At 41.5% G+C, this 21,141-nt stretch overlaps 1 protein-coding gene and 1 long non-coding RNA gene across 3 annotated transcripts in view; both read right to left on the reverse strand.

Moving 5' to 3' along the window:
* The window catches only part of Akap7 (A-kinase anchoring protein 7), a 178,149-nt gene that overhangs the window by 21,965 nt on the left and 135,043 nt on the right, over positions 1–21,141 (reverse strand). The window lies entirely within an intron of this gene.
* On the reverse strand, positions 1,202–19,887 carry LOC119820270. Of its 2 annotated transcripts, XR_005286454.1 has the most exons (4): positions 10,591–19,887; positions 9,722–9,900; positions 5,060–5,170; positions 1,202–2,552 (listed from the first exon to the last, which is right to left on the reverse strand). It is a non-coding gene; the product is annotated as an uncharacterized LOC119820270 (long non-coding RNA). The 2 variants fall into 2 exon arrangements; XR_005286455.1 differs by lacking the exon at positions 9,722–9,900.

A 21,141-nucleotide genomic window follows, 5' to 3' on the forward strand; every position in this document is an offset into this window, starting at 1 on the left:
GTCTTCTGTTTGAGTTGATTTCATTGGTTAATAAAGAAACTGCCTTGGCCCATTTGATTGGCCAGCCCTTAGGTGGGTGGAGTAGACAGAACAGAATGCTGGGAAGAGGGAAGTGAGGCGGATGCTTCAGGCAATCGCCATGCCTCTCCTCTCTGGGACAGATGCCATGAAGCCAGCCACCAGGTCAGACATGCTGAATCCTTCCCGGTAAGACACCACCTCGTGGTGCTACACAGATTATTAGAAATGGGTTAATCAAAATATGAGAGTTAGCCAGTAAGGAAGCTAGAAACTAATGGACCAGGCAGTGTTTAAATAAATACAATTTGTGTGTTGTTATTTCAGGTGTAAATCTAACCATGCGGGAGCAGGGCGGGACGAAAAGCAGGCCCTGAGACCCACATGCAGTGTGGATTACATCATAACTCAGCTAAATCCTTGCATGCATGCATGCATGGTTGCATCATCCACGTATGACTTAGCTAAGCCCTTGAGCACATGCGTGAGCCTCTGTCATCTGCATAATACACTGCTTCTCTCTCCCTTTCTCTTTCTGTCTGCACACTGACTTCCCTAGGCCTGTACACGCGCCCTCTAATAAACCCCTAAGCAAATTTGTTGCGTTCTGTGTTTCCTTCTCACTCGCGCCAGGTAATTTCACATAGACACCTAAGGCATGCTGTATCTTAGCACAGAGGTTCTTCCACATCCATGTTCATTGCTGCTCTGCTCACAACAGTAAGGAAATAGAACCAGCCTGGATGTCCATCAGCGGATGAACAGATAAGGAAAATGTGGTATATAACCCAACAGACTACTATTTGATAGTAGGAATATGTGAGATTTGAAGGACAATGGAAGGATGTGGAAGTCATCTTTGTGAATCAGGCAAACCAGGCTCAGAAAGACAAGTACTGTACATTCCCTTTCCCATGTGGGTCCTAGCTCCTAACTTTGATATGTGTACGTTTATGTGGCAGTGCATGAAATGGGACGCAGGCCCATGGGGGAAGGAGAAAGGGACTTGAAGAGAGAGAGCTGGGGAAAGTAAGACATTTGATATGTGTCGGAGACCATCTTCGACAAGTATAGTACTTACCAGGGTAGGGGCCTGGGGATTAGAGAAATTAGTAAAGAGAACGAAGATGAGAGTGAAAAATAATAAAACAGAATATAGGGCAGCACCAGGAGGGAGTGCTAGTGAATGCTGAAATTTGCCCTTATTTAATTTCCCATACACTTTTATACCCCAATACAAAATGGGGAAGAAGGCAAAAGACCGCTTTAACATGATACAAAGGACAACCAGAATAGTTGCTTGCTTCAATATTTCAGACATCAAGTCATTAATTATTGAGGAAAACATTCTGTTGTTTAGGCAGTGAACCCACCCTAGACCAAGTATCCTTGAAGGTAGCCACTCCCTAGCTCAAATTTCTTAATTCTAACGAAGGAGCAGAAGCATGTTTGAATTCTCTGACCTTTGGTCAGAGTGGAGTGGATTTACCTGAATGAGCCATCTTGACATCCAAGACACAAAGCAACCACACCCTAAGTCAGGGAGTGTAGCCACATTCGTGTTATAACAACTTTGGGTAAGTTGAAACCCTATGACCTTCAGACAAGGTGGAAATAGGCTCATATTTTTGGGCCCCCATGGTTATGAAAGTGGAAAACAGAATTCAGGGAATGGGAGAAGGTGGGTGGGGATAACACTGCAGTGAGATGGGGAGAAAGTGGAGTGGGTCCACATAAAAGTGTCATAAGAAGCCTGATACTTTGTAAACTAATCAAAAAGTAAAAATGGAAAGAATACAAACAAATCTTACATGCCATCAAATACACCTATGTCTCAAACAATTCAGTCAACAGTTGAGAACATTGACAGGAAATTGGATTACTGGATTACAACTGCGTGTACAGGCACTGGTTTGCAGAAGTGGAGCCGGAAAGCAAGTGCCCACGAGGGGCTGGCTCCAGCGTAAACTGATCCAATGTGATGGAGCGCTGGGGTTTGGTTCCGGCTCTGATCTCACAATTGCAGTCTGTCTCTTCTCCCAGCTGCTGAACCGAAGATTGGAATTCTGCGTGTGGCGTCTGCCAGGTGTCATCTATAAAGAGAAACTCAGACAAGAGGTCTAAATGTGGCTCTTCAATACTATTTGATGAAAATTTGTATCTCAGGATTTTGCCACAAAACTAAGCAGCACTGTGTTGTCTCCAGGTCTCCAGGTCTCTGACTCTAGCCGTGCTTTTGCTTTCACGACGGTCTCTTCAAATGATGCCAGATATAAGGCCACGGCTTTCACCCACTCCAGTAGTCCACCCGTTTGCTCACTCAGCAGTCCTCTTGGGAGGCTTTCTGTATCTGCAGGGCGCTGTGTGGGGTGCTATGGAGGATACCGTGTGGTACAAGCTGTCTAGTCTTCCCCAAACTTATGAAACAGATAAGAAGGGGAAAAGCAATTTGCACTTGTCAGGACTTCAGGATAAATCTCAGTTTGCATTCCAAAGAGCTTCAGGAAATAGTGAGATTCACAAGAGAGGAAATCCTTAAAAAAAAATGAAGGGGAAATGACTTACTGAGTTGATTATTAATCTTGGAAAAGTCCCCATCCTGTGTCTGAGGATTGGACCAGGTTGGTAATGTACCTAACCGTAATGAATTAACTGGGGTGAAATGGAACATAAGAAACTAACAGGGAGTCTCCAACTCTCTCTGTATCTTTTATGCCAGTCACTTAACTTCACAGCCTCAGTTTCTTCTGTGAAACACAGATAATGATAAAATACTGTGTTCCGCAGATCTGTTGCAATGAAATCTTTAAATTCTAACAAGGATACAGAAACATTATTCTATGCCATATGCTAATTTACCACGGGGTATTAAGGTCAGCTCCCAAAAGTGTCATACACTACTGCAGACATTGAGTATTAGGAAGTGTGTGCATCAGCTTTTATGCACTATCCAGGAGGCCTTGTACAAGACATTAGTCTATGAGTCTGTATTTCGCTATCTGTAAAATAATGGTAATAGTATATATACTCCCAAACTTGTAAGGTTGGCATGAGAATCAGGAAATAAGACATATTCTTGAGATGCCCTATTTACAGGGTATACTAGTATTATTCACTAAGGAAAGGAGAGAGAGATTTTTAGATTTGACTGCTCTAATGACAAATGTTTTCCTTCTGGACTTATTCCTCCCCCACACTTGGAATCTCAGCCACCCTGATACAGCACCACTTACATTTTGGTGGCTGTTCTTCCATAACTGTATCTATATCTGCAAAGCTCATCACACAGACCTACACACTCACACATTATTTTGCATAAATAGACTTAAGCAACACATGGGTTTTTAAAAATTGTCATCACCTTCCCTTTGTATTTGACCCTTCCCAAGCATCATTTGATGGTCAACCCAAGATCTATCTGCTCTGTTGAGCCCCTGCTGAACATGCTCTCAACAAGGCAAAATTTCTCAGTTCTGGAGCCTGACATCGCTCTATCATAGTCCCTGATGCTTTGAGGCATTTCTTCCAGGCTGTAAACCTTTCCAAAAGCGAGAACTGTGTCCACAACTCACATTTGATGCAGTACCCAATACATGGTAGGCTCTTAGTAAAGGAAAGTCTGTATTTGGTGATGTACAAGTTGTCTGGTCTCTACCAAACTTATGAAACAAATGAGAAGGGGGGAAAACAATTTAGACTTCAGGATAAAATTCCATTTGTATTCCAAGGAGCTGCAGGAAATAGTGAGATTCACAAGGGAGGAAACCTTTTTTTAAAAAAGATGAAGGGGAAATGACTTATTGAGCTGATTAATCTTGGACAAGTCCCCACCCAGTGCCTGGGGATGAACCAGCTTGGTAATGTGACCTATCAGTAATGAATTAACTGGGGTGAAATGGAACATAAGAAAATTATGGTTAAAGGGGAAGGGGGGGGCATGAGCGAATCTAATATGCAAAATATTTTGAATGGTTTGTACTAAATTAGAAGGCACATCATAAAAGTATTTTCCTTCTCTATAGCCCAATTATATGTGCAATCTTCCTGAAATCACATATAATTTATATGAACATTTATAAGCTTATATTTGGTATTTGATATTGCTCCAAAATGTAAAGTTTGTAAAATTTCTAGAATATGTGCATTGAGAAAAATTCTTTTGCTTCTAAATCTTGTCAGGGGAAAGTAGAGAATCAGAATTATTGACAATTTGATGTGTTCTTTTCCAGAAGAAAGTAGTCCAGGTGTTATGCTTCTGCTATTTTTGCTATTTCTTTCCTAGAACAGGATCTGCCCAGCAAGATCGGCTGGGGACTTCATGTAAAAAATCAACATGGAACCTTTCTAAATTTAAAAAACCCACAAGAATGCCCTGTGAATCATCATCGAATACAGGCAATGTGGGGTTTGAGTTGTCTACTTCTAATAGGTGTCTGAGAGCTGTCCATTGCCCTGGGGCATGGACAGCTGTCTGGAAATAAGAGCACAGAGAAGAAAATTAATATTATCAACTCCATTCCCAATACTATATCTGGAGCACTGGGTTACTGTCAATGTGACCATGAATCCTGTTTTTGGATATATTTTATTAAAAAAGAAGAATAAATGTAAGTTTAATAGCAACCCAAAATAACCTGCGAAGCACGATTAATAAAAACTCAGAGACAGGTCTTGGGGTTCAATCTGAAGGTCAGGAAAGCAAACAGCCAGCCACTGGCTCTTACCTCTACCTCAGTCTGAAATGGTGATCCTGCCACCAGGAATCTCAGAATGAGACTGTGACTAAGAGCTGTCTCCTCTCATTGACAATCCTCTCTAGGTTCTGAGATTAAGGGCGTGCACCACTATCCCCTGGTTTCTATGGCAAGCTAGTGTGGCTACTGGGATTAAAGGTGTGTGTTATTGCTATCTGGTCTATAAGGCTGATCAGTATGGCTATTTTACTTTTCTGATCCTCAGGCAAGCTTTATTTATTAAAATACAAATGAAATGCCATTACAAACTTGAAACACCTCAGCTTGAATGCTTACTGTCCACTCACCCATCATTTTATGGTCTTTGATGGTTGCTAATGGAACTTTGATTTGAAGCCAAATCTTACAGTATTTCATTTTAAGGATCATCACCTTCTCCATCAAAGAAAACATTCCACCTAGATAAACACATTTCAAAATATTGAATTTAATGGGAGAAGACATAAAAATGTCACATCCTGCATGCAGTATAAACTCAGGACCATGAGCTCAATGCTTACATCCCAGCTCACAGACTGGAAGGCTGAACATGTCCAAGGCAGATGGTCTCCTCCCTAACGAGAATGCAAACTCCATCTACAGGGATGCGCTGAACCCATAAGTCATTTTGAAGAAAACTGATATCTAGAGAACATCGACCCTTCTCTCATAACCTTGATTTATCTCAATTTGTTTAGGACTTTTTTGATTTCTTCCAGGAACATTTTATAATGATTATTCTGTAAATCTTATACGTTTTTTTACATCTTTTCTAAATTGACCATGTGTTGAGGTGCTATTGCAAATAGTTCTTAAAGTTTTGACCCAATTGTCTGTCATTGGTGAGCCTTTAAAGAAACAATGTATTTTATACCCTGACCTTGTTTCCTATGATCTTGCTAAATTCTTGCTGATTCTATAGGCTTTCTAGCAGTCTACAGAAATGTCTATGTATATCAACATGCCATTTGTGAACAAAACCCACTCGAATTACCTTTTCCACCAACAATCTTCTCAGTTTCTATTTTTCCATTGCACTGGTTACATCTCACAGTCTAATGCTGAATGGATGGCACTTTCTCTGCTCCTCTTCATTTTCCTTTCATTTATTTAACCCCAATCCTCCTGACTTCTCATTGCCTGCCTCCTTCCTTTAGCCCATCCATTTATTATTTCCATAGTCACCCTAAATAACTTAAAAGCTCATATCACGATCTATAATAGGGTTGCGTCTTAGTTTTATTATCATTGGTGGTAATTAGTAGGTATTAATAAGTCTTAAGGGAATTTCTATGCCTTATAACATTGGATGCTACTGCTGTTACAGCAATTTGTTGTGTCCTCTCTGGGTAGCACTGGACACTGAGCCCCCAACTGCTCTATCCCATCACCCCACTACCCTGTCCCGTCACCCCACTGCTCTTCTTCCAGAATATGAGTTTCTCATATTTACAGACATCAAGTTTTTAATCACAAATAGAGAACATGGTCAACCTCAAAGGAAATGTGATAGAAAATTAAAACTGAAAGCAAAGCCATTTGTAATTCTAGTATATTTTATAGAAAAACACCAGGGAGCACAGAATTGATCCCGCTGGCAAACTTGATCCATTAAAATAACCTGATATTAGTCCTTTGAATAAATCAAACAGGTTGTAACACAGCTGTTATCTGAGCTGAGTGTCCCATCTTCATCCCACAACACATCTGCTGCATCGTGGAAGCACACAGTGGAAAACACTAACAGTGCACTAGTTTGCAAATAGGTCCCTAGCCACCTCATCCAAAATTGCAAACCACCATCCCCAAAACAACGGTGTGTGTGTGTGTGTGTGTGTGTGTGTGTGTGTGTGTGTGTGAAGGAGAGAGGAAAGCTGGAAATGGAGATTGCTCTTTTATTTACTCGGCAAGTATTGATCTGTCTGCTCAATATGCTTACCTTGATAGGCATTCCAAAGCTAATCCCTTCCCTAAATACTGGTTTCCAGTAATGAAAGAGCAGAACTCATCAGCAAAGAGAACGTGTTACTCAAAATGGAAGTCAGAAGTAGTCCCTAGGGCAGTGAGAAGGGAGTCGTGCTTCTTCTTGTCTCGTAGAGATTTCCGGCTCAATTTTGCAGTGTGCACAACTGTGCCCATGCCACACAGCTCATGATGGATAACCGTGTGACAGCCAAGACGGCCAGCAGTTTTCTAGGAACAAGGGGATGTGCTGTGAGGATCACCTCACTGATGATAGATAGATGCTCAGTGCCCAGCTAACAAATTTAATTATAAGCCAAATAATAATACTTCCATATCTAAGAGAGGGAAAGCCTACAGGGAAGGGAGTTTTTTCCATAATGTCTCTAGAGGACCTGAATCAGAATATGCCCCAAATAGAAAAGGCAAGCTGGAATGTATATGTCATAACTCGATGGAGCTTTTGTCACATGAAGGAGACTTATTGACTCCTCCATTTCTTATTGGATGCCTGGGACATCTGCAGTCACTGGGTCTTTTCTGATCTCACTCTTTAATCTTGTATTCTAAAATATAAAAATAGTAAATTCCATTTTTATACCATTTTTAAAAAGGCAAAAAACCTAAAAAAAAAAAAAAAAAAAAAAAAAAAAAAAAAAAAAAAAAAAAAAAAAAACAGGGATAGGGATGGATAAGAGATTTCCTAGGGTTAAGAAGAAAGGTTGTGGATGCACAGGCGGTTTGAACGAATTAGGACATTAACATTGCTGTTTCTTGGCTGCACAGGGTGGGGACAAGAATCTACGCAGGTGTAATAATCAGAATTTATACAGCCTCCCCAAACAATTTTACTGTAAAGAAAAACTTTAAATTGATTTAAATATTAGGTGCCTATTTCTGTGCCAGTGCGTCAGAACGATTCCCCTCGTGATGAAGATGATGATGCCACGCATCTAACCCCAGCCTCCATCAGCACCACTGTGCCATTGCTACGGCAGCATCATGTGCCTGTCATCCCGGCCTATATCTGCCATCATTGCAACAGTGTTACTTCAGGGCCAGCTATGTTCTCAGTGCCTCATGTCGGGAGTAACACAGCCCAAGCTTAAGTAATCTGCTGTTCTCGTGAAGCTCTGACTTTCCATCTTCTCAGCTTCCACTTCATCTCTCTAGCATTGGGGCCACTATTTTTTAAATTTGTAACTAAAAAGATATGTCTGCAGGCTTTGTTTCATTCCCAGCATGCACTTGTGGAAAATGAACCTTATCTATCCCCTGTGTTCTCAGTCACACTTTCCAAAGGAAACATGTTCAGTGATTGAGGGAGGGTAATCCTTCTAGAATGTTCTTTGCATATAAATGCACTAATCACATTTTGAAAATATTACTTATTAATAGAAGCATTTTATTCATATTGCCCTGTATGGTACATATTGTTTAGCATATTTACTGAACTTCATATTTCAAAATAATTGTGTCCACCTTATGCCTTTGTTGTTTCATTTTTAGATTTATTGATTGTGTAAGTGTATAAATGTTTTGCCTATGTGCATATATGTGTACCACGTGTGTACCTAGTACCCTCAGAAGTCAAAAGAGGACATCAGATCCCCTAGAACTGGAATTAATGATGGCTGTAAGCCACCATAAACACAGGTCCTCTGCAAGAATAACAAGTGATCTAAACTGCTGAGCCATGTCTCCAGACCCTGGGTTTGGATTTTTAAGATAGGGTCTCATGTAGTCCAGGATGACCTCAAACTAGTCACGTAGCTGAAGATGCCCTTGAACTCTTCTATTCCCTGCCTCCATCTGCCAAGGGCAAGATCACAGACATGAACCTGGATACCCAATCATTTTATTCTTCTTAGTGGTATACTGATACTAACTTCCTAAAGAAACATTTGGGTTCTCCTAGCTTTACCAGTGTTGCCGTCATAAACTATAGTGAACACCTTTGTACTCATCATTTTGTAGAGTCATACAAATATAACTGTGGAACAACAGCGAAGTGGGGCTAATTTCAAGGTTGACACTGTCAGTTCCTTTATTGCCATAGAGTTCACCAAATCGGGCTACCAAAATGTGCCATCAATTTCTATTCCTACCTAAAGGATATGAGCGTTCTGCATCCTCACAGCTGCCCCCAAGCCCTCAATGCTCAACTCTTCTTCCACAGGTCTCGTGAGTTATTTCACTTCAATCTGTCTGACTTTCTAGCGTTAGTATCCCTTGATCAGCCCAGCTTCATTTGTTACCACCCTACTCCCGAGATTCCAGCTACCCACAGTAACTCACACATTTGAACATATTAATGTTGTTGTTCTATCGTAGTTACTCCATTTTGTTAAGGATTGTTAGTGTATTGCTGTGCACAGTTAAAAAAATAAAATTTGTCCATAGGCTATACAGGGAAAATGTATATATAAGACTGTGTAGTTGCCGTAACTTTAAGGTTCCACTGAGGACCATAGATAATATATATGCCCCTAGATAAGGGTGGAGAAGCTGTATTAATGAGTGATCTAAAAATGATTAGAATTGAGTGAGATGTTGGTACTTGGGCCTCAGGGACTCCACCAACCGCAAGGGCAGGGGCCCATGGGCCTCCTCTGCCTCTTTCACATCATTCACCATTTTTACTCATGGTGCTGACCTCCAGGAAAACAGCGCAGGCCCCTTCTCTTCTAGAGTGGCCATACTTAGCACTTCCACAAGAAACAAAGCAGAGACCTCTCTACGGCCGTACTTACTAAACTTAAAGAACTAGAGGGTCCCTGAACACTCCTAAGCAACTGCCTAGGGCACACCCAAGAAAGCACTGAAAATAGCAGCCCACCCTGCTTGGCAGCCACAGCCCAAAGCCCGAGTCCACTCTCCACTCCCTTCTCTACCCTCCCTTCTGAGTGAGCCTTTTCTCTGCCCTGGGCAGAGACAACAGGAGTCTAATTCAGCCAAGCCATCTTGCTGTGACCAGTTTGTTGAATAAACAGGACTTGAGATATTACCCAAACACAGCTTTGCTTTTGTTTCTCTGCTCCATTATACTTCATTCTGCATTGGTAATCTGTGCCAGGACTAAATTCTTACAGTCCTTTAGATTTGGGGTTCCTCTTTTCAGTTATAGGTTCCTGCAGCTACCTTCTGTAACACAGCCATCACGTTTCCATCCTTATGGTACCTGGTCCTGCAATAGTTAAATACATGCTGCTCAGTGCCCAGTGTTTTCCCTGCCCCACACTTGGGGTACTGCAGCTGAGGGTGCAGAGTGGAGAAGGAAGTCTGGCCTCTCAACCCTGTTATCTCTATCCCTCCTCCAGTCTTCACCCTTTTAGCAGGAAGAGACACACAGGACTGTGACTGGGCATACTTTTAGATGTTACATAGTCAAGATTGTGCAGGAGAAGAAGGGGGAAGAGGAAGAAGAAGAAGAAAGAAGGGAAAGGAGAAGAGAAAGAGGAAGGAGGGGGGAGGAGGAAGAGAAGGAGGATGAGAGGAAAGAGGATGAAGAAGAGAAGGAAAAGAGGAGGAAGAGAGGATCAGAAGAGGAAGGAGGAGGAATAAGAGAATAATAATAACAAGAAAAGAAGAAAAATGAGGAGGAGAAGGAGAGGAGAAGGAGAAGGAAAAAGAAGAAACTGGAGTGTCCCCCAGCTGTGGGTTCCTACAAGCTTCCGTCTTACCCTGAAGAATGGAACTCTGCTCCAAATAGTGGCCATATATCCCTTCCAGCGCTCCGCCTCTTCCGGCCATGGCAACCCTTTGCATCCCACTGAAAGCCTGGATTAGCTTCCACCCCATGGGGAGCAGCTGTGAACCTGGGGCTGCAGACAGGTCCCCACCAACTCTACCATCCTGGGGCTAATCTAAAGTTTACCTTCCTCCAGGTCACTCAGGGGACAGTTCAGTTCCCTCTGTGGTCAGCTCTATTTCTGAAGCCTCGGGCATCAACCTTCTTTATTCTGCTGTATCCTAACTACTGGAATTAGATATCAGGCTGTCCATGTGGTCCTCAGGAAGCTTCCACCAAGACAAGCTTGAGCTGAAGGGGGCAGAGAGGATGAACAAAGTGTCATCCTCTGGGTGTCAGTTAAAGAGAGAATAAACAGATGCTGTGGGCCAAGACACTAATAGATCAAAAAAACCACAAAAGCAGGAACATACCATGGTCTTCTGGCACTCCTGTCCCCTGAAGCAAGCCACAGGTGAAGGCTTTGACCTTCCTTCAGGTGACGATCATAAGGTTCTCACCTGAGAGATGCGCTGAGACACACAGAGGAGGGGGCGTGGCAGTCTCCGAAGTCTCGGAGATCAGAGAAGAATCTGGATGCAAAGCCTGCGTGCCTTCAGTTAAGATCATTAGAAAGTCTGTCCCTTTGTCTAACTGAATCCTTCCTCAACAGGCCAGGACTGTCAGCTGGCACTCACTAAAAAAAGGTTCATTTAAAATTGTGAGTCTATCTCTTGTGACCCAGAATTGTCCCTCGGGACCCGAAGAACGGTTCCTAAGAACATAAACATCCGATGAATAAAGCCTCTGTATTCAGAATTCTGGGACAACGGAATCCTAACTTCCCTACTTCCAAGTCAGCAAACACAGCTGGGTTTATCTCTGTCGTTTACAGTAACCAGCTCTGCTCTTCTGTCTTCTCTCACGCTACTGAGTCCCCGTATCCTGCCCTCATTTGAACCCCCAAATTACCTTGGAGCTACCCCCTCTCTCTGCAGTCAATGATATTTTAAAATTCCTGCATTTCTAACTGTTCATAAGATGTGTTATAGAGCAGTTGCTGCCAGACACCTTAAACAACCTAAGAGTGATCTAGAGCTCGGTGGGATTAAAAGGCCAGGACCAACAAAATCATAGATTAAAAACTGGAAGTTTCACGGGCTGAAGAGTTCAGGGAGCTGACCTTGAATTCACATTAAAACCGCAAAACGCAACTCTGCTCAATTGAGATCAAAACATCAGAAGCACTAACTATCCTCAAAGACCTTGAAATGATCATTGGCCAATCAGAAAGGCTACTTAAGGCTACTTCCGGTCTCCGTGTCTGTAGACCTTCATTAAGCTTGCTTCTTTTTGCAAACACTCTTGACACAGCATTGGTTTCTATGTGTGATGGGCAGCAAGTCCTGGCACAGAATCAGTCACACAAAACATATTAAATGAACCTGTGCACCTTTCTCCTGTCATGCCGTGTCTTATGTACCCACCCCTGAACATAGCTGTACTGGCTATTTTCTTGTCCTTGTGACCAGATACCTGACATAAAGCTATTTAAAGATGAAGTGCTTATTTTGGCTTAGAGTTCAAGAGGGAGACAATTTTCCAGCTGGCCAGGCTCGGTGGCAGCAGACCTGTAATCTCAGCGATTTAGGAGGCTGAAACAAGTTCACAAATATAAAACCTGCCAAGGCTATGAAGAGAGTTCAAGGCCAGCATGGGCAACTTAAAAAGAGCGTGTCTTCCAAAGTAAAAAAGACTTGGAACATAATTAAGTGGCAGAGCATTTAGATAGCAGGCCCGAAATCATAAAGTCAATCCCAGGACTGGCAAAACAAATATTTAAGAAAGAAGATTTTCCAAAGAAAACATGTAGGCCACCATCTCTGTCCTGCTCATCGACACCTAGGATATAGATTCCTACTCTCCCAGAGAGAACACAGATAAACATTCTACCATTCTGATGCCATATTTCAAAAGAATGCTTCCAGACCTTTGAGGAAAACACTCTAACGTTGTATGAGTACACACACAAAGGGGTAAATGAAGTTCTCATAAGGTTTATTTAATATTCATTTATTTACTTATTTTTAGTGAATGCTCCAATAAAAGGCAATGGCCCATGGCCAGTTGTTGGATGGAACAAATAGTCATTCTTTTAGCAGATCTGTCCTTTCCCAGACAGGAACCCAAAGAGTGACCATGGCATCATAAGGACACAGGCTTCAGCTTCTAGAAGTCTAGAGAAGAGTTTGTTGGGTCACATGATGCAGAGGGCTTAGATGAATCCTTTTAAGGGTTTTGTCATTCTCAGTAGGTGATCCCCATGATACAGAAGACAAAGTAAAAACACAGCTTGCTCTACATACCTACCTCGTCTTCACAAAGTTCTGTGGCCCTTCTTGTGTTCTTGGGTGGCACTCTCTCTGCTCATGCAACTATGGGCAAGAACTGTCTCTCACACACACATATTCTGTACCTAGAGTCTGTACCGGAGTCTCTGAAGCATCTGTGGTCACAGCAGCAGACAACATCCCATCACACTGTCCACACTAATAATTGGGGCACTGGGTGATCATATCAAATCTGTAAAAATTGGCCTCCTTCATTTCTCATCTGTTTGGAGCCTCTCACTGAAGACAGAATATTACTCTAAATAAAATGAGTGATGGAGAAACAAAGAGATTACAGAGAAAGGAATAAAATATACCCATATCAATACTCATTGCCTCATCCCAACAGATGGCTCTTTGGCATAGTAAGTACCCAGGGCCACACCTGGCCCTACAAAAGTTCGATAAATGCATAAGTGTAGGAAAGAGCAGAGTATGTGGTCTTCGCGCAGCATGCATCCGTGTCTGAAATGAAATGCATTATCTATTATATGACTACGTGCTCTTTATTTTAAAGAAGCATTTATGAATTGGTTTATAACAATACTTTGTATTACATTTTTAAAATTCCCAATTATATAAACTAAGAAGTAAACATACCTTTAATAAAATCACTGCAAAATCATGGCTGTTAATACTTTGGTTTTGCATGTTAAAATATATTACTTAAAAATCTTAAATGTCAAATTAAATTATATAACACTTCATTGATATAGCCACACTGAATGTTATGAGTTTTGTTCATTTTAGGAACAAAGAAATGTCACTATCTTCAGTAGTAAAGATGCCCGAGAGCAGCAGTTCTGAACCTGTGGGACACAACTCCTTTGGGGTTGAACAGTCACTTCACCGGGGTTGCATCTAAGATATTTACATTATGATTCATAATAGCTGCAAAATTAGTTTTGAAGTAGCAACAGAAATAATTTTATGGTTGGGGGTTACCACAACATAAGGAACTATATTAAAGGGTCACACCCCATTAGGACGGTTAGGAACTACTGCCCTAGAGAGAGCTCTTTTTTATTAGTTCAATTTTGTTTTGATAATTTTATAATTCATAAATAATACATTCTGATAACTTTCACCCAGTGATAATTCCCCTCTTCCCTACAGATCCCTTTCCCACACTCTTATCTTTTTGTTTTGTGACTACTGAGTTTAGCTAGGGCTGACTGTGTCACAAGGACTAGCCCTCTCCCGGAATCTATACCATAACTAATAATTCAGCAGGAGGGAGGTTGGGTCCCTTGTATGACCATCCCCTCCATCTGGGACCAGTCTTGTGCAGGCTCAGCACAGGGAAAGACAGCTGCTGCGTGTTCGTGTTTGCAAACACCCAGAAGGCATTTCCAAGATCTCCACATCAGCTGCTGCTACCACTCTTCCCATTCCCTCCTCCATGATGCTCCCTGAGCCTTAGAAGGGTGGTAGGATTATCTTGTTTAGGGCTGAGCCCTCAGCCTTCACTTGTTCTTAGCACCTTGGGCAGCCGTGAGTCTCTGCCCTTCACTACCAAGAGTCTTCTCTGACTAAGAGTGAGAGTAGCATTTGTCGATGGATACATACGAAGATATTTAGAAGAAAGTCTGACACTGTTATCTCAACAATAATAGTAAGTTCCCCACTAGGGCCTATGACCTCCACAGCCACAGGATTGTTTTTCTTTAATCTTTTTTAGATTTTTTATTTTTATGTGTATGAGTATTTCGCATGCAAGTATGCCCCTACGGCACGTGTATCCCTGGTGCCCACGGAGGTCAAAAGAGAACACCACATCCCCTGAAACTGGAGGTATGGATGGTTGTAAGTTGCCCTGTGGGGGCTGGGAATCAACTCCTGATCCTCTGCAAGAATAAGTGGTCTGCACTACTGAGCCATCCATCTCTCCAGCCCTAGCCATGGCTTTTGGACACAGTTTAAAGTACCAAGCATGGGTTACTCCTTGTGTTACAGGCTCTCAATCCAATCAGAAGAGATTTAGTTACTTCCAAAATGGTTAAGCCATACTGTGGGATTCTTTTACATTCACAAGCTTGCTTCTGTGTTTCAGTTTGACTTACAGGTTCCACAGCATTGGTCTTTGCCAGAATAACGCTGCACAGCAATTGAACCACCTTTGTCTTCTTCAATCCTATGCATTCAGGGAAAGGGCCACTAGTCACATCCTTAGGCAATAGGTCTTTCCCAGGATAGAGGTTTGGTTCAGTCTGTCTCATGTATCTCCAGAGTTTAAGCCTTGACTTGTTCCTCATCTACTAACATCCCATTGTTCAAGATAAGTCACATGGTCACACCACATTATCAACAGGACAGAGGAATTTATTATGAAATTACATAGAAAAGGCCATCCATGGGAAGTCACAAGAAAATGAGCATTTGGAGAGATGAAGAACTGAAAAAAGGATTAGGCTGCCCCAAGACCAGCATCCCCACTCAAACTGTTTCCTTTTGGTAAGTGTCAGATATTCACTGACATCTTAAAATAATCCATTATGGGAAGAAACAAACTATACGGATTTTTTTTAAAAGTATAACATTCCAAACGCACTGAAAACTGCCGATTTCTATTTTAAAATCTAAAGTCCCCACAATCAGCTCACGGCGATGCACACGTACTCTTTGTTCTGTTCCATGCCTTTGATCTGAACATCTGAACGCTCCATCAAACTTCTCACTCTCCGCTTGCCTCACCTCTGCCTCTCCATATGTCATTTAATCCAGGAGACGCCCTTCAAGTTTAAGGAATACCTACAGAAGAGTTCTTTCTCATTTTTTATATAAAATCTTTCTACTCTGCCACTCAGAGAAAAATTAAAATTTTTATTATATTAAAATACTCATATTTCTTACACAGCTCTATCGTTATTGGAAAATTAGACTTTTTTCATTTGGCACATATTTTAAGTGTTTTAATGAAGTTGAACAAGAAGTAGTCCTGTTGTTATAATTACATAATAATAGTACATTCAGCAGACCACACAGTGCTAGAATTTGGAGATTGCCTCTTCTCTCAGTATGTAAGTCTGCTCCCCAATCACGTAAACTAAGAAATGGATGCAATGATGACTTTATAATAATTATCATAATTGATTTATTCAATCATTTTTAAGTGCAATAATTTAAGTGTTTTGGTCTTTTTGTCATGGGTCATGAGAAGCAGGTGGCAACTAGTGTTCAGATGTCAACACACCAGAGGCATGCTTATCTGATGGAGGTTTAATCCTATCCAGACAGGGTCTGCAGCACCACGGACTCTGAAAGCTGTTGTTCGCTTTTGCTGAAACAGCCTGGTGTCTCCCCAAAATCTGCATTGTAGACATTGTAGTGGGTAATCTCGTGTGATGTGTATATGTAATCTCATGACTGCATCTCAATCTTATGGGCATATGTATCTGTGGGTGATCAGGTAGATGACTTTTCATTTAGCTATATGGTTCTGATATATAGAATATGTACTGAGACAAGCTTCATAATGGATCTGTTTGTCCCACAAGGACTGTGGACATTTAAAAGGCTCCCTTCTTCTTTTGCTTAACAGATGGCTTCCCCTACCCTATGAGACGTCCAATGAGAAAATTTAGTCACATAGCCAGAAACCTTGGTTCCCACAGCCATATCTTTGTTCTGTTCCCTGAGATACATTAGGAGTCACCTCCCTGCAACTGTCTTCCAATTGGCAGGACATGCAGTCAGGAAAAACGTCTTTCATACAGATCACATTTGGGACTTTCGAAGATAATGGGACATCCAAAGCTCAGAGAATTGCCTTTGTTTTGTGTATGTGTATAAACTGAAAACTTCACAGACCAGAGAAGAGAGTTGATGAAGAAGAATCAAGAAACTGATGCAGAAAAGCATGTAGTGGGGAGTTTGGCCCTCAGATCCTTATAAGTTCTGTGCTGCTGTGAGTTCTCTTCTGAACCCTGAGGGGACACTGAGGCTGGTACTCAGAGGCCCCCAAGACTTTGTCACACAAAATATGCAAGTGGTTTTATTTCCCATTCCCATCTAGGTACCTGCTAATGTGTAGAGTGTCCCGGTGAGCTTGTGCTCTTGGACGCTAAATTACTTCTTGATAGGATGGAAACAAAGACAGATGTCTCTTGTGCTGTTTGGGGAGCGATTTAATAGTATGTCCTCAACTGGGGCACAGGTGACCTTCATTTGAGTGGATCTGGGAAATGTATGGGGCTGTTTAATTGTCAAAATACTTGGAGTCTGCTGCTGGCATTTAGTGCCTACAGATCAGGAATAGAGGCTTCCTGTAATGTAAACACCACTCCTATAATGCACAGAAGTATCAGATACACTAGACGCTGTAATGAAGTGCTGGAGGAAAACTGTGCTAGCTTGAATATTTAATTGCAAATACTAAAACCAGCTTTAGCCAGTTTTCTTTTTTTTCTTTAATTCATTTATTTCATGTGTATGAATGTCTGGGCTGCATGTATGCATGTGTGCCATATGTGTGACTGGTTCCCAAAGAGGCCAAGAAATGGGGTTGCAAATGCTGTACCCCTGGAATTGGAGTTAGAGATGATCATGAGGCAACATGTGGGTTCTGGGAAACTAAAACCAGGTCCTCTGCAAGAGCAACAAGGGCTATTAACTGCTGAGCTATCTCCCCAGTCCAACCTTGGCCACTTTAAAGCAGAACCAGAACTCAGTAGCTGCAGACTAACCATAAGACACATAAAATCAGGCTGGGAAGCAAAGAGAAAGAGCAATGCCCATGACATTGCCAGCTACTCTGAGCAACACTATGTCACTACCCACTGTTAATCAGGCCTACCCAAGCTATGGATGTATGTGGGAGTGATACATATTCATGTTCTTGTGTTCATACGCACATGCAGAGACACATGTGTGTGTATGCATGTGCATGAGGATGACTGGTGCTGTCAGCTGTTTTCCCCAATAGCTCTCCACCTTACATTGTGAGAAAGAGTCTCACAATGGACCTGGGACTCTGCTGATTGACAGGACTGGCTAGTCAGTGAACTGCAAAGATCTACTTATCTCTACAACCCACCCCAACACTGGGATTACAGATGAATGCCTCCAGAGTTAATGTGGGTGCTAGAGATTTGAACTCAAGTCCTCATGCTTGCATGGTGGGAACTTTACCGACTGAGCCACTCTCTTAGTCCTCGGTGCTGCTGCTTTCAGCCACTATCTACATCCAGACTGAGCTGACTCAGTTCGGGATCTCCCTCTTTCTTGGTGAAGCGCAGATCCCACATGGGAATCTCAGTGCACCAATGAGATGCTCAATTCCAGGATTCTCCTTGTAGCCTCTCCCCTGGGAAAACAGGGCTTACAGATAGACGCTTAATAGACATAGGAAAGGTATTCTAAAACTGCTGAGCAGTCACTGGGACAAATGTCCACCAAGTCACTGAAAGCCCTCATTTCAAGTCTTTCCCTGAAGGCAGCAAGAACAGCTTCCAAATTTGTCCTCCAGGATCTCAGAAGGATAAACATAGCCTCTCCCCACTAGTTCAAATTCATGCGATTTCCTCCACTTCCAATACCATATCATATGTTTGCATTAGTGCACATGTGGTATTTTTGTTTCTCCCAGCACTATAATTTCCGCCTGGCTGTAGGAGTCCTGTGTCTTTGTCCTCTCACCTCCCACAACTTTTTATATCTCACATAAGCATATATAAAAATATTTTCTGAAGTTATAGGTGAGGTGAAATAAATGCTAGGGGAAAAAATCAGTGAAGAAATTACAGCTTCCGTTAGTACAAAGACACCATGGAGACCCTGTAGGGAGACATGCTGGACTGCTGTACCAGTCTACAATACAGTTATTAAAGAGTATGAGCAGTGGATAACGCATAACTACTTGTGCTGGCAGGAGCCCAAAAAGGACTCTGAAACTTTTCCAGCAGGAGTCAAAGAAAGTAACACATATGATATGGGGTACTACCATATGACAGCAGCATTTTAGTAATTTGGATCATTAGAGGGAAAGCAGCATAGGTCTCCAGGGACCCTCAAATGACTTTCTCCGTTCTGCTGTCCGGTCTCTAGTGTATTATCCCTAGCTCTCCTGCTACAAGAAAATTTCATGGTCTTCCAACACATGCCTAATAATGAGATTTACAGAGGTCTAGATGGTACAGTTTCCATTTTAAAACCATCACCTGAATTGATCAGCTGCATTTAAATAAACACCAATTAGTGGTTTAGAGTATATTACACTGTAGAAAATAGGAGTGCCTGCCTTCAGAAGTTCTCAAACTACCTTCTAAATGAGCCTCACCATCCCAAATACAGTGATCCAGGGAAGAGTAGCTGTGGATTACCATCATGATTTTAAATTCACTGACTCCAAAATAATGGCTCCAATCCTCATTTTAACTGTGAAGGAAACTATCTAGGGTTATATTGTTAGCGTGTGCGCAACTATCAAATGAATGTAGGACTGGGAAATGTTTGGAATATATTCTGAGTTTGCTTTTTGTTTTTCAGATTTTTTTAAATCTATCTGGAAAATCTAGAATTTGTGAATGCATCTGTAACATTTTTAAAGATAAAATTACAGATGATGTTCAAAAATGCTGGGAAGAGATTCTAAATATTTGTCCTACACACACGGTACTCCTCACTCCTCACCACAGAAACAGAGGCCATCGAAGTAAACCACAACCAGTTAAGATGCAGGGTTGTGAGCCCAGATGTACCTGATGCATCTACATCACAACTCCCACATCTAAGACTCGGGGATCATAGAAGAAGGAACAAAAAGATTGAAAGCCAGAGGAAGACAGTGCTATGAGATTGTGTTTCCTATGAATGTCAGAAGCTGTACCCATGAAATCTCATCAACATGGCCATCTAAACATGACCTAAACAAGGATGACACCAGCAGACATGCTAACACAGAAGGGGGAAAGCTCAGGCAGCCTCAACCTCAGACAAAGAACTCAAGAAACTTGACATCAAAAGAACAAATAATCCAATAAAACCGGGGTACAGACCTAAACAGAGAACTCTCAACAGAAGAATCTAAAATGGCTGAAAGACACTTAAGGAAATTCTCAACATCATTAGCCATCAGAGAAATGCTAATCAAAACAACTCTGGGATTCCTTCTTACACATGTCAGAATGGCCACGATCAAAAACACTGATGAAAACTTACACTGGAGAGGATGTGGGGTAAAGGGAACACTCATGCATTGCTGGTGGGAGTGCAAACTGGTACAGCTCCTTTGGATATCAGTATGGCAATTTCTCAGAAAATTAGGAAACAACCTTCCTCAAGACCCTGCAATACCACTTCGGGGTATATACACCCAAAGGATGTTCAATAATACCACAAGGACATTTGCTCAACTATGTTCATAACAGCATTATTTGTAATAGCAAGAGCCTGGAAACAGTCTAGATACCACTCAACTGAAAAATGGATAAAGAAAATGTGTTACATTTACACAATAGAGTACTACACAGCAGTAAAAAATAACGACATCTTGAAATTTGCAGGCAAATGGATGGATCTAGAAAAAAACATATTGAGTGAGGTAACCCAGACCCACAAAGACAAATAATTGTATTACTCACTCATAAGTGACTTTTAGACACAAAGCAAAGAAAAGCCAGCTTGCAATTCACAACCCCAGACAACCTAGACAACGAAGAGAACCTTAAGAAAGATATACATGGTTCTATAGGAAGGAGAAAAAGACAAGATCCCCTGCATAAATTGGGAACATGGGGATCATGGGAAAGAGTAGAAGGGGAGGAGGAGGAAGGGAGGGGAGGGGAGATAAATGTATAGCTCAATAAAAAAAGAGATACAGGCAATTAAGAAATGCTGAGAACAGGAGAAACAGTCTTTCCTAGGGAAGAACATTTCAATTAGCTATCAATAGCAAGTGATCAGCCCTGAAAATGTATACATACAAGTAACATACAGACTGAACAGGATACATTATGTACTTAGAAATATACATATATATGTATAGATATGAATGTATATGTGTGTGAATGAGATTTATCACATATATGCATTAATCACAATTAAAGAAAAAGAGGGCATGAATTTGAAAGATAACAAAGGAAGCAGGGTAACATGGAAGGATTTAGAAGGAAGAAAGGGAATGGAATGATGCAATCATAATCTCAAAAGCCTGGGTTGGAGAGATGACGCAGCTCCTAAAAAGGCTAGGTTCAAAACCAAAAATAATCTCAAAAACTTGAAAAAAAAAGATCAGAACGATAACTGACAATAGGTTATCTATTCACCAAGTTACACTTGAAGAAGTTATATCTGTGTTGGTTTTGACAAT

This window comes from Arvicola amphibius, chromosome 8 (genome assembly GCF_903992535.2).
Source record: "Arvicola amphibius chromosome 8, mArvAmp1.2, whole genome shotgun sequence".
NCBI lineage: Eukaryota > Metazoa > Chordata > Mammalia > Rodentia > Cricetidae > Arvicola > Arvicola amphibius.